The sequence below is a fragment of the Alligator sinensis genome, unplaced genomic scaffold (assembly GCF_000455745.1).
Source record: "Alligator sinensis unplaced genomic scaffold, ASM45574v1 scaffold215_1, whole genome shotgun sequence".
Taxonomy (NCBI): Eukaryota; Metazoa; Chordata; order Crocodylia; family Alligatoridae; genus Alligator; species Alligator sinensis.
The window spans coordinates 1,099,380-1,110,907 of record NW_005842259.1 but is presented as its reverse complement, the minus strand read 5'-3'; the positions used below and the strand labels follow the sequence as shown (position 1 = coordinate 1,110,907).

General features: G+C 49.1%; 1 long non-coding RNA gene across 1 annotated transcript in view; it reads left to right on the top strand.

Moving 5' to 3' along the window:
• The window catches only part of LOC106722398, a 22,957-nt gene extending 16,655 nt beyond the window's left edge, over positions 1-6,302 (top strand). Inside the window, exons 5-6 of the long non-coding RNA XR_003095024.1 lie at positions 1,863-2,046; positions 3,552-6,302. This is a non-coding gene — a long non-coding RNA (uncharacterized LOC106722398). The remainder of the gene's footprint in view (positions 1-1,862; positions 2,047-3,551) is intronic.
• The last annotated feature ends 5,226 nt before the right edge of the window (positions 6,303-11,528 follow it).

Here is an 11,528-nt window from a genome sequence, read left to right as displayed (position 1 = left end):
TCACCAATTGCCTCTGCCCATTTAGCAGGGGTCCTATTCCTCCCTGGGCCTTCCTTTTACTCCCTATATATCTAAAAAACAATTTCTTGTTGTCCTTTACTTGGGATGCCATCCTCAGCTCCATGGTAGCTTTGGCCCATCTAACTGCCTCCCTACAAGCGCGAGCAGAGGAGGTATATTCGTCTTTGGTGATCTCTCCCCGTTTCCACTTTTTGTGTGCTCCCCTTTTGGCCCTTAGGCTGCCCTGGATTTCTCTGGTCAGCCAAGGAAGCCTCTTGGCCCCTTTCCCTCTTTTTCCTCACATCGGGATCGTCTTGCTTTGTGCCCGAAGGATCATTTCCTTAAGGCACAGCCACCCTTCTTGGGCTCTCATCACTTCAAAACTCCTACTCTGTTCAGGAGGGCAGTGGTATAGACATGACCTTTGATATCAAAATGTCTTCAATACAGTACTGTTTCTCACTCTTGTGATTCTACCTAACCCCACAGCATTCCAGATGTGTGCAGGTGAGATGCAGACTTACTATTTTCAGGTAAAAAATTGAATTTCTCTGAATATTCTCTATTCCAGACCTGTTTAAAATCTGTACAAACTAAAATGTCCCTCTAGCATCTCTTTGTGGATGTTTAGCTGTGTGTTCAAAGTCAGTGTGCCTAACACAGAGCTCTTATCCTTACCTAAATCCCCGCCTTTCTTGACTACTGTGGCCAGTGTGCTGGCCTGCCTGTCACTTAAGCCCATACCCTGAGCATCACCTTTAACTGTCCTAGACAAATGTCCAGGTAGGCCAGGCAAGTCATACTCTTCCATCTACCAAAAGGGCAGGCAGAACAGTAAGAAGTACCCAAGGAACATCAAGAAAGGCTTCCTCACATTGGGCTACATCTAAATATTGCCAGTTCCTTCTGCATACTATTTGCTGTCCATACAGGTAAAAGTGTCATGCAGACTCTGATCATTTCACATACTCGAGGCTGGGTTTGCTCCTTAGCTGGATCACACTGACAGAAAATGGAGGGGTTTCAGGAGTGAGCCATCAACAAGAGCCAAAAGCAACAGCAGCATACTCTGAAATGAAGTCACTTCTGACCATAAGATGTTGTGGTATTCTTACATGCTGCTGCCGGCGCATGCAAGAGATTCTGCACACACCAAACATTAACGTGTAAACAAAATGCTGGGAAAGGGAAGAAGAGAAGGGAACTCCTGACCCTTCTGCTTTTGGAGTAGTGGTTTTACCATATGCTAGATACCAGCATGTTCCTGTCCTTTGAATGGCTGCACCCACATTTTGCCCCTTAAGCAGGTTGGATCCTTAGAGTGAGAAATGCACCACGTGCTAGTTTTGGGGCTGTGAGGAGTGTATGCATGTGTGTGTTTTTGTGTACTTTTAACACATCAATGTGGTTGCTATTTTTTAACTTGTTTTATTACTGCAGCTATCAGGGTGAAGCTAACCAGCAGAGAGAGGGCTTGCTTTTTATTCTGTGTGTACTGACTCTGGGCATGTGCGGGAGGTATAGGAGAGGTTGGTCAGTCTCTGTGTGAGGGCCTGCCTGCCTCAAGTCATGAACATCTCACCAGTGTGTCCCTGGGATGGTTGCTTGGCTCCAGTTGCCCTTCAGTTCCCTTCAGATTTTGGCTTTGCTCTGCCCTGATGCCAATAAAGATCTCTTCTCCTCCCCCAACATAGAAAGAGGTGACCTTAGTAATATCCTGCCTGACCTGGCCTATTGGTGGGCAACAGTTACGCTGCTTTGTTAGGCCTACAGCTCTGAGCTTAAGTCTGACTCAGAAGAGCCCCCAGAAGTGAGGAGTTCCCATCTGAGAAGTGACTCTCTTTGCTTTCCCCTGCTTTCAGGTTCACTGGTCCCCAAGCAGAGCTGTACCAGGCAATCCTGGGGATCCAGAAGTCTTGTCTGAACCTCTGTTCCCCAGGTGTGAGCTTGGAGAACATCTACAATCTCATTCTGAGCCTGACTGGGTAGAAGCTGAGAGAGCTGGCAGTGCTAAAGAGAAGCATCGCTGAGAACCACTTCTTCAAGGTACCTGAACTCTTTGCTCCAGCATCTCTACCCATCCTAGGTCTGACTGCTTTCTGCCTGCAGGAATGGCAGTCTGTTGAAACCTTGGCATTTCTCAGGAGACCTGGTTTCCAAGTAGACATGAGTATCCAGATGTCACGTGGTTACAGCTGTGACAGGGAGGTGTCCTCCCCTATAAACCAAGGGGAGGCAATGCCTGTGTCACCAAGCAGGTGGCAGCACAGCTAGAAGAGAATCACCTCTGCAGCTTAGACCCCAAGAAATGTCAAGGGGTGAGGGTAGGGTTAGGAGATGGAGTTAGTAGAGTGATTCTCAAATGGGGTGAGGGAGATCCTTTGAAGGATGTTGCAGGAAGCATGAGGAGATAAGCAGATAAACACAGGCTTAGGCTCTCCCTGTCTGGAGGATCCCTCCTCCCACTGCCTGGGCTCTCTACACTGTAATAAGTACTATAAATCTTTGAAATTAGGTGCCGATTGATTCACAGAAGTTATGGAGAGGTGGTCATGAGTCTAACGAGGGGGCCCTCAAGTCTAGAAAGGTTGAGAATCACTGGGTTAGTCATTTGAGACTCTTTATACTGAAATCCTTTGGTGGTGGAAAGGGTTTATGGTGGCACAAAGGGTCCAGGAGGGTTCACATCCTAGTTCTGTTGGTAAGTGATATCAGCACAGCATTCTTATCTTATGGATAAGCTTAAGGAACATGTTCTCCACATCACCAAATCACTTGTCCTAGTTGCAGGTTCTGTAGATGAGAGTGGTCCTAGCAAGGACTATTCAGGAGATGCAACACTCTAGGCAGAGCTGTTCAGGGGTGTGGGAGTGAGGGGGCAGGGGGGCTGCAAGTGGACCTTCAACTTACTGCTTAAAAATGCATCAGTAAGTTGTTTGTGCAAATAGCTAGGTAAAATTTTGCTTCAGCGCTTGTGGAGAGTACAATCTGTGGCGCTTCAGTATCTAAGTAGCAGATTGGGCCTACAGATCAACTACTAAAACATTAAGTGGCCTAAAGTGCACCAACAGATTGAATGTAGAAATGGAGAGTGAATTCTTGGTACAAATGAATGTGTTGCTTAAAAAGCAACTTTCCTTCTGTCTCTGACCACTGGTTTTGGGGTCATGAAATAGAAACTGTCTCTGAAAATAGCTTCCTTCCCTGTGTGTTTTCCTCTTGCTACCCGGAGCACCATCCAAGTCACACGTCATAAAGGCAGCACTGACAGTAGAAAGGCTACCTGGAATAGTGAGGCTTTATAGTCACATACACCAATTCATAAGTAGAGGAAAAGGGCCTCTCTTCTTTCCTCTTTCTGTGCCATCTGCCATGAACAGAGGAAACAAAAGCAACTTCCCTGGATAAAACTCTTCTGAATCAACCCAGTCCAGCCTCACCAAACGCATGCTATGCTCTCCTCACCCTGTGGGATGGCAAAGGGGGCAATGCTCTGAAATTACTTCTTCTCTTGTACTTCTCAGAGGACTTTGTTCTTCCCTCTCTCTCAGACTTTTACATCCCAGGGAATGACCTGGCTGCTCCAGAGAGGTTCTATGGAATTGGTATATGGATTAAGGATGATGTTGTGATGACAGAGAACATGCCACTGATCCTTTTCATAGACTGCCCTAAGGAGCTCTACCATATTAAGCACATATATAGTCACAGCTCATTACTTCTCTCTTCTGCCTCTTCCACCTTCCTCTAGTTTCTCAGGAATCCTGCTCCTGTGCACCCTGACAGAGATGCATTTATTTGTAAATGGATATAGTTCTTGGGCAGTGAGGGTTGGGTCGGGCTGTTGATCCTTTACGGACTCTGGATTTAGGAGCAAGAGTTGAAGTATAACAACATGACTATCAAAAAATAAAGAAACTGTGAGTTCTGTATTTAATGTTTGTTCCAGTTAGTGCTGACATGAATATCAGGAATTTTGAAAGTGGATTCTCTGCCTGTTCACATGGCTTCTTGTGTCTGCTGTAGTTCACACGGTATAATGATCTTGCTTAGTATAGTTAGTGACCTGCTTCCTCCTCCCCTCTTGCAGCTAAAATGCAGAAACTGATAATCAGGTTCCACACAGATTTTTTGTTAGGGCCCCACATAAATCCAATCTATCCCAAATGTTCAGAGGGTTAGAAAGGACATTTTTGTGGGGTAGTTGTTCAAGCATGTGATGATTTTGGTAGCTGCACAGCAGGAGACTGTTTGGCAAGCAGGGAACTGTTCGTCATTTTGGAGTGTTGGAATGATCTTGGGGCCTTGTTTTCAGGTGGCCTAGGAGCATATGGCAATTGGGAATAGGGGGTCATCTTGCCTAAAGAAGAGGGAAGCAATTAAGAGCAGGGATGAATGAAGTTTGGAGCTCTTTTCATGGTGGTTTGGATTACCCAGTATTTCTGTCTGTGCTCCCCCCCCACCCCCTTTCTCAGCCTTGCAGTTTACTTTCCTTTCCCTTGTTTCCCTAGTGATTTGAAAAATGATCCAATCTTAAAAGCATCACTGGTGCCTTAGGACTAAAATGTTTTATTTCTTTTGGGGCTGAGGCTTTTCAAAGCAAAACTGCAGGTCTTCTTTCTGCAGCAGCTAGTGGTATCTCCAGTTCTGAGCAGGGGGGCTGGACTCCTTTCTAGAAGAAAGAAATTAGATGGAGCTTCAAGAACTGACTAATCTTTTTAAGTAAGCCACAACAGATCTACTGACTCTGATGTCTTTACGAAGTGAAGGATAGTTAGGACAAAACCTGCCATTTTAATCAAAAGAGTTCCAAAGTGTAACTCCATATACTAGGGTCTATGTATGTATGCACAGAAGTTTATACCTAAATAAATAAGGATGCATCTACAGATTCTACTCAGCACTTAAAGGAATGGACACGAGTGTTTCAGTATCGCAGTGCAGCAATGCTTTTTAATAACAATATATTTTTTTAATACCCTTTAGTATAGTGTGGCTTCATTAAAGATTTTTTTACTGCTGCTTCCCTTCGTTCCCTGCCAGACAGTGCATCATAAACCCAGACATACGGGTCTGCAGATTGCACGGCTTTTACCCATCAGCTGTCATCCCCTTGCAGTGACGTCAGCAGGGTTGGGTGGTCTATAATTTACATGGTAATAGTAACTTAAAGGGAAAATAGTCAATATTCTTCCTATGTGTGTGCCCTGCTATGTGTTTTCCTAATTGTTCAGAAATCTTATTGACTATATAGAGATTCATTATTTTAAAGGGACATTACCAACTAGATTTAGGTTTCAAATTTAGGTGTTGTAAAAAGAAGGGTTTTGTGTAAATAAATACAAATGAAACTATTTTCCTATTTTGGATGGGTGGGGAAATAAATATCTAGAGGTGCACTGATATATCGGTTGCATATCAGATTGTCACTGATAAAAGAAAATTAACATTATTGGGTATTGGCTGTTTTTGGCTGGTGTAGCCGATAATGCCTTCTGGTGGGGGCCCCTGGATGCTGCGTACATGCGCACAGCCACACACATGCATGCAGCCAGGAATGCAGCCAGGCAGCATGGAGAGCAGCTCCCTGCAGGTAAGTCTTAGAGGGGAAGGGATGTGGGAGGCGGGGGAGTAGGGGCGTGGGAGGGCAGATTGAGGCCCCCATGGTGAGGGAGGGAGTGGACGTGGGGGTACTGCCCAGCCAGGGTGGTGAACAGGACCCAGGGCTGGGGCAGGGAGCGGGATAGAGCTGCGGGCAGCTTGTCCAAGGAGCGCAAGGGAGGGAGTGGGGAGGTGGGGGCGGCTCCCCGCTGCTGCATGTACACCCGAAGGGAGGCATGGGGGGCATGTGCCCCCCAAGATTTGTGCATGGGACAGATGTGGGCTGCTCACTGTGGGCTTGGGCTCTCCACCATGCTGCCTTTCCCTCAGGAGCTTTGCGCTGGCTGCATGCACCCTGCTCACCTGGCAGCAGTGTGGGGCAGTGAGTTGTGCCTCCTGTTGCTGGGAGGGCAGGGGACGCATAGCTGCTGTGAGGCTCCCAAGGGAAGAGGCAGCAGAGCGGAGAGTCCTGAGCCTGCAGCGGGCTGCCTGCATCTGCTCTTGCCCTGCTTGGCTTGACTTAAAAGTGTCCCCACGCTTAAAAATGGTACCAGTACTGCTTGAACTAAAGCCCATTTGATGAGATTTAGTTCAAGTGCTGCCGTTGCCATTTTAAGTTCCAGGATGCTGATCCCCTGGATGAACCACCTGCTACTCTGTTCCACTCCCCACCCCAACCCCAGGTCCTATTCACCACTCTGGCTGGGCAGCATCCCCAGCCTCTGCCCCACTCTCTTCCTCACTGTGGGGGCTTCAATCTGCCCCTCCCCACCATGTCCCTTCCCTCCCCTTCTCAGATTTACCTGCAGAGAGCTGCTCTCCACACTGTCTGGCTGCATTCCTGTAAATCAGTTATCAGATCGGTGTTGGCTGCCGATATGGCTGGTTAATAATTGGCTATTGGTTGGTCAAGAAAATCTTTATCACTGCACCCGTATAAATATCTCATAACCTTTTTCTCTAAAGCATTCCCTTGTGATGCCACTACACAAAGTCCTGTTACTAGTATGAGAACTGGGAAGGCAAGCTGATTCAGCTTTTTGTCCACAGGGTAATGTACAAATAAACACGCAGCATTAATGGGGAAAGAGACTTAAATGGAAAACATTCTGTGTTAATGCTCATAAATCAAATAAGGCATTTTCTTGCAATTATGATGACTTATCTTGGTAGTTTTTATAACCTGTAGACTTAGACCCTGATTCTGTAAAGAATACGTATGCATTTAATTTTAAACAGAAGAAAATGTAGCTTTTGAACACTAGTTATATTGAAAACAATGGCAAAACTCCCATTCAGTGTGACCGTTACCGTCCCTGTATTATTTACCTCTAACTGGATGTTCACTTATAACTGATTAAATGCTTCCAAATACCACATTGTAATATGCAGTGGGTGTCCAATAAAACCTGACTGGATTTTTTGTGGAAAGGTGATAGCCTAAGTTTTCGTTGTTCCAAAGTCAAGAACTTATTTGACACGTTTCCCAAGATGAGAGAGATAAAAGCTCCCTGCTTCTGCGCCCTACTCCTTGCATCTATATGGAATCAAAGGTTTGGAAGGGAATAAGTCACTGTAGGAAGAGTCTCTGTGGATTCACTAAAAGGCCTGGTCTCTGATGAAATGTTAGGTGCAGGAAGGCAGTATGACCTAGTCAATAAAATGAAACCAGACTTAAGAGATGTGGGTTGTGCTCCTGATTAAAGATCTCAACTTTTTATTAAACACACTAAGTCTTTTGGTTTTGGTATTTCTCATATTGAGTCTTTGGGCCAAAGTGAACATAATCTACAATTAGGTAATTAAAAAGGACCTTTTTATCCCATATGTGATTACATTTTGAGAATTTGAAATATAAAAAAGAAAATTCTCAGTTACTATTTCAGCACCAGGCCTAACTCTGCCAGTTATAGTAGCTGCCTACGTACCTGGACCTAGGCCAAAGACACCCTATATCAGTGTTGCTCAACCTCTGGCCCACAGGCCAGATTTGGCCTGCAGAGCCATGTCATCTGGCCCGTGAGGCTTCCCATAGGTCTGGAAATTTAGCAGTGGTGGAGCAGTGGCAATGTTAATTGCTGCTTCCTACTGCCAAATGTCTAGTACCATGGGGAGCCCCACAGGCTGGGTAATGCAAACCTGTGTACCAGATTGTGCCAGCATGTGGTCAGATCAGTATGCAGGATCACTCTGCAGCCAGGTCTAGCATGATTGGGTTGGCATGTGGGCAGATCTGGTGTGTGGGTTGAGCCACTATGGAGGATAATGACGATGCTGCTGCTGATGAAGCAAGTGTCACCACACTCATATGTCAGAAGCATGGGGACCAGAAAGCTAGAAGCAGGTAGAGTGGTCAATGTCAGTAAGACCATGGGCACCCGAAGGAGGGCCATAAGGGCATTCATAGATGGTGTTGTTGGCTATCTGAGCTTGAGCCCCACAGCTGCAGCTAGCCTTGTTGGAGAGGCCCCAAGAGTGCATGCTCGCCTTAAACTGTCCAGTGCCCCTTCTGAGATGGTTAAGAGCAGTTCAGGCCCTGTGGGGCAGCCGCCATCCTGAGGGGTGGAAGCTGGTATTGGGGATGAAGTTCTTTAGCTTCAGTTTTTGTGCAGCATCATTGGCGATGCATAGGTGGTACACGTGTGTGCATGTGCACTTCCTAAGATTGGTGGTGCACCCCATGCGAAAAGCACTGCTGACACTGCCAACAGTGCCTGCGGGCAGTCGCCACTCACCACCCCACCACCCTTGCCGCTGACACCGCTGTGGCTGCCTGTGGGAGCTTCCCGCTTGGCCTGCCTTCGCTGCCAACACCGCCACAGCTGCCTGCAGGAGTTTTCTGCTCCCCGACACCATGCCGCTGACACTGCCTGCAGGCAGTTGCCGTGCCCCACCAGCCTCAGGGAGCACACAGTGTTCATGTGCAGCATATTGCCTACTCCACTGATAGGAGGTCCATTCTGTAGGTGACATGCCATCTGCAGATTCAATGAGCTTATTGGCCTGAGTGGAGAACCAGTTCCAAGGCTTCAGGTAGTAGTTGGTTTTCTCGCTTGCAGCTACTGGGCTGGAGTGCAAAGAGTGGCCTAGATCTTGGGCTTTGAGGCCTAGAACCAGGGTAGCAGCTTGCCTCCAGATGTTAGGGGAGGGAATGCTTGAGAGGGTTGGTAGACGAGGTTCCTTGGGTGAATTTGATATCTTTTATTAGACCAACCCGAGAGGGTTGGTAAGCAGTCAGCTGGAGTTGGCATAAGGCCCTTGTTGGTAATGGTCCTCATGCGCTGTGAAGGCTGGAATCCAGTAACTTAGTGTGCATGCTCTGGCCCCATACTGGTGCACAGTACTCAGCAGGAGCATATGTAAGTGCCAGAGCAGAGCTGCAAAGTGTTTGGAAACTTGTGCCCCAGGTGGAAGATTATGCCATGGAGGATTACACGTGCAGACTGACTCCATGTGTTGCTTCCTGCGTGGGAGTTGACCTGTGGACTGACCCCTGCACCACTCATCTGGCCTGTGGGACCAGATCGGGCACCACTGCTCTACATAAAGATCAGAGAGCCTCTAAGTTGCATTCCCCAAGCCAAAGTGTTCTTGACGTTGCCACTCAGGACGTGCCTACACTGGTGATTTTCAGCTAGGTGCCATGCTGTCCTGAGATGCTTTCAAGGGTGTCTATGGACAGAGCTAGAATTTTGAAAAGGGAGATACAGATGGTGTGGGTTCACATCGCCATCACATATGAAACTGTGTGGGCCGGCTCCCGATCTCGGGGGCGAGCCGGGCCCGTCTTTGTGCACACAGGCTGTGGCCAGCAGCCCGGGCACGCAGGGCCGGAGAAAACCGCGGCGCGGTATGGTACGCTCGAGCTAGAATCAGTCACGGAGGCGTAATGGTTGATTGAAAAGATTATTTACTTACACCCAACGTGGTCGTGGTATAGGCTGGTCAGCTTTCCAGGCACAGCTCCGCTTGAGTTCTCGGTGGAGGACTCTAATAGACTCGGTTCCTGACCCCGGAGCGGTTTAGGCTCCGCAGGTTCAACGATTCGTTCTCACGGAGCAGCTGTATCTCCGTGGGTTGCACTCGGTTCCCAGGTCCCCCAGAGCTGTTAAGACTCCGTGGGTTCGACAATTGGGTCCATAGGATAGGGATACGTCTGGATTGCGATCGGCGACGGGGAGAGGCTAGAGGTTATATGCCCCGGAGTTGTTAAGGCTCCGGGGGTTCGGTAAATAGGTCCCCCGGAGTTGTTGAAGCTCCGTGGGTTCGACAAATTAAACCTCTGTTGCCCTCTTAAGGAAAAAGCTGGGTTCGAGAGGATCAGCAGCGCTCCTTTCCCGAACTCCACGTGCTTTGTACAGCTAGCAAGCCAATAGCTAGCTGCCACGTGTGCCTATATTAAGATCGGCCAATAATGTGGCGGAAATCTCAATACAAATGGCAGGAACTTCCTTGTACCGTGCATCACTATAATGCAAAAGAAATGCACGATGCAAAGAAGGCTACAAAACTGGCAGGAAAAAACTCCTGCACTTGGGTTCTTAATTGCAACAGAATGCTCCACCGTGCAAAAGAGCTGCAATTTAGCGGGAACACAATTTAGCGATGCCGAAGCGCACACAAACAAAAAACCCCACAACTTTGGGTTGTGACAGAAACAATATGTTTTTCTCCAGTTAAAAAGAAACTAGGAGCTTCATTAATAAGTAGGGGCCTACTGCTATATTATTCAAGACTGAAGAAAAAAAAACTTTATTAGAATGTGTGTTTTCTATATCCCATATTATGGGTAAAGCCCCAACAAACTGGGCAAAAAATAATCCAAATATGTTGTCTCATTAGTCCTGGAGTCATTAAAGGTGTGCCTCTCAGATTCATGAAGCAAAATCAAGCCTTCCGGAGCACCTGGACAGTGCCTCCCAGGCTGCACTGAAAGCCACGTCTATGCCTAAGCCTAATGTTCATGCTAGTTAATATGTCCACGCCCGAGTTAGCGTTTCTAGCTAGAGGTAAAACAGTCCGCAGGGCTGCAGAACAGGTGCTGCCGGACCAGGAGCAGGGGAGAGGCCCAGGAGGCAGGAGAGCTGGAGCAGTGGAGCCAAGACAGCAGGGGCTCGGCAGGGGGGAACGGAGAGGTCACAAGGGATCAGGGCCCTGGCAGGGGTGGGCAACCCGCGGCATGGGTGACAACGGGGCACATGAAGGCATTTTGCTCGGCAGGCGGGGAGGCCGATGGGCAGGGGCTGGTCTGTGTTGCCGAAACAGGGATCGGGCCCCTCGCAGCTCCTCTGCTGTCTGCCCCTGGCAGCCGGCATCTTTCCAGTCAGGGTTGCGGGTGCTTTTGGCACCAACCAACAAGACACTGCGGCCCGTGTCATAGAGGAGCGGGCCGGAGTGGGGCCTCCACAGGTCTTGGAGCCCAACCCCTGCCCGAGGCAGGATCGTCCTTCTGCGCGGCCGGCCCGCAGTGGCCCCTGCGCTTGGCTGTGACCTCTGGGGGAGCAGGAATCAAGGGCGGGGCGGGGCGGAGTGGCGCCAAGCCTCCCGCCCGCCGGGACGCTTCAAGCAGGGCCGCAGAGCGCCGCGGGCGGCTCGGGGAGCCCGGTGCTCTGCGCAGAACAGGCGGCCCCGGGGGCGGCTTGTTCTATTTGTTGCCTTTTTTTGTCCGGGGTAAAAAAAACAACCGCGAGTGAAAGCCCCGAGCTGCCGCTTCATACGGGGCTGCCTCGAAGCCCGGCCTGAGGCTACCAGGCCTGAGAGCCGCTGTAGCACCCGCGGCTGCTTGTGTGAGGCTACGCCCAGACCGGTGCTAGCGGCGGGGGCGCGGGGCTTCGCTGGCCCGCAGCAACGAGAGGCCGTGGTTGCTCCGAGGGAACAGCCCGCACTCGGCCCCTTCGATGCGCCCCGGGGCGCTCGCGGGCGAACCA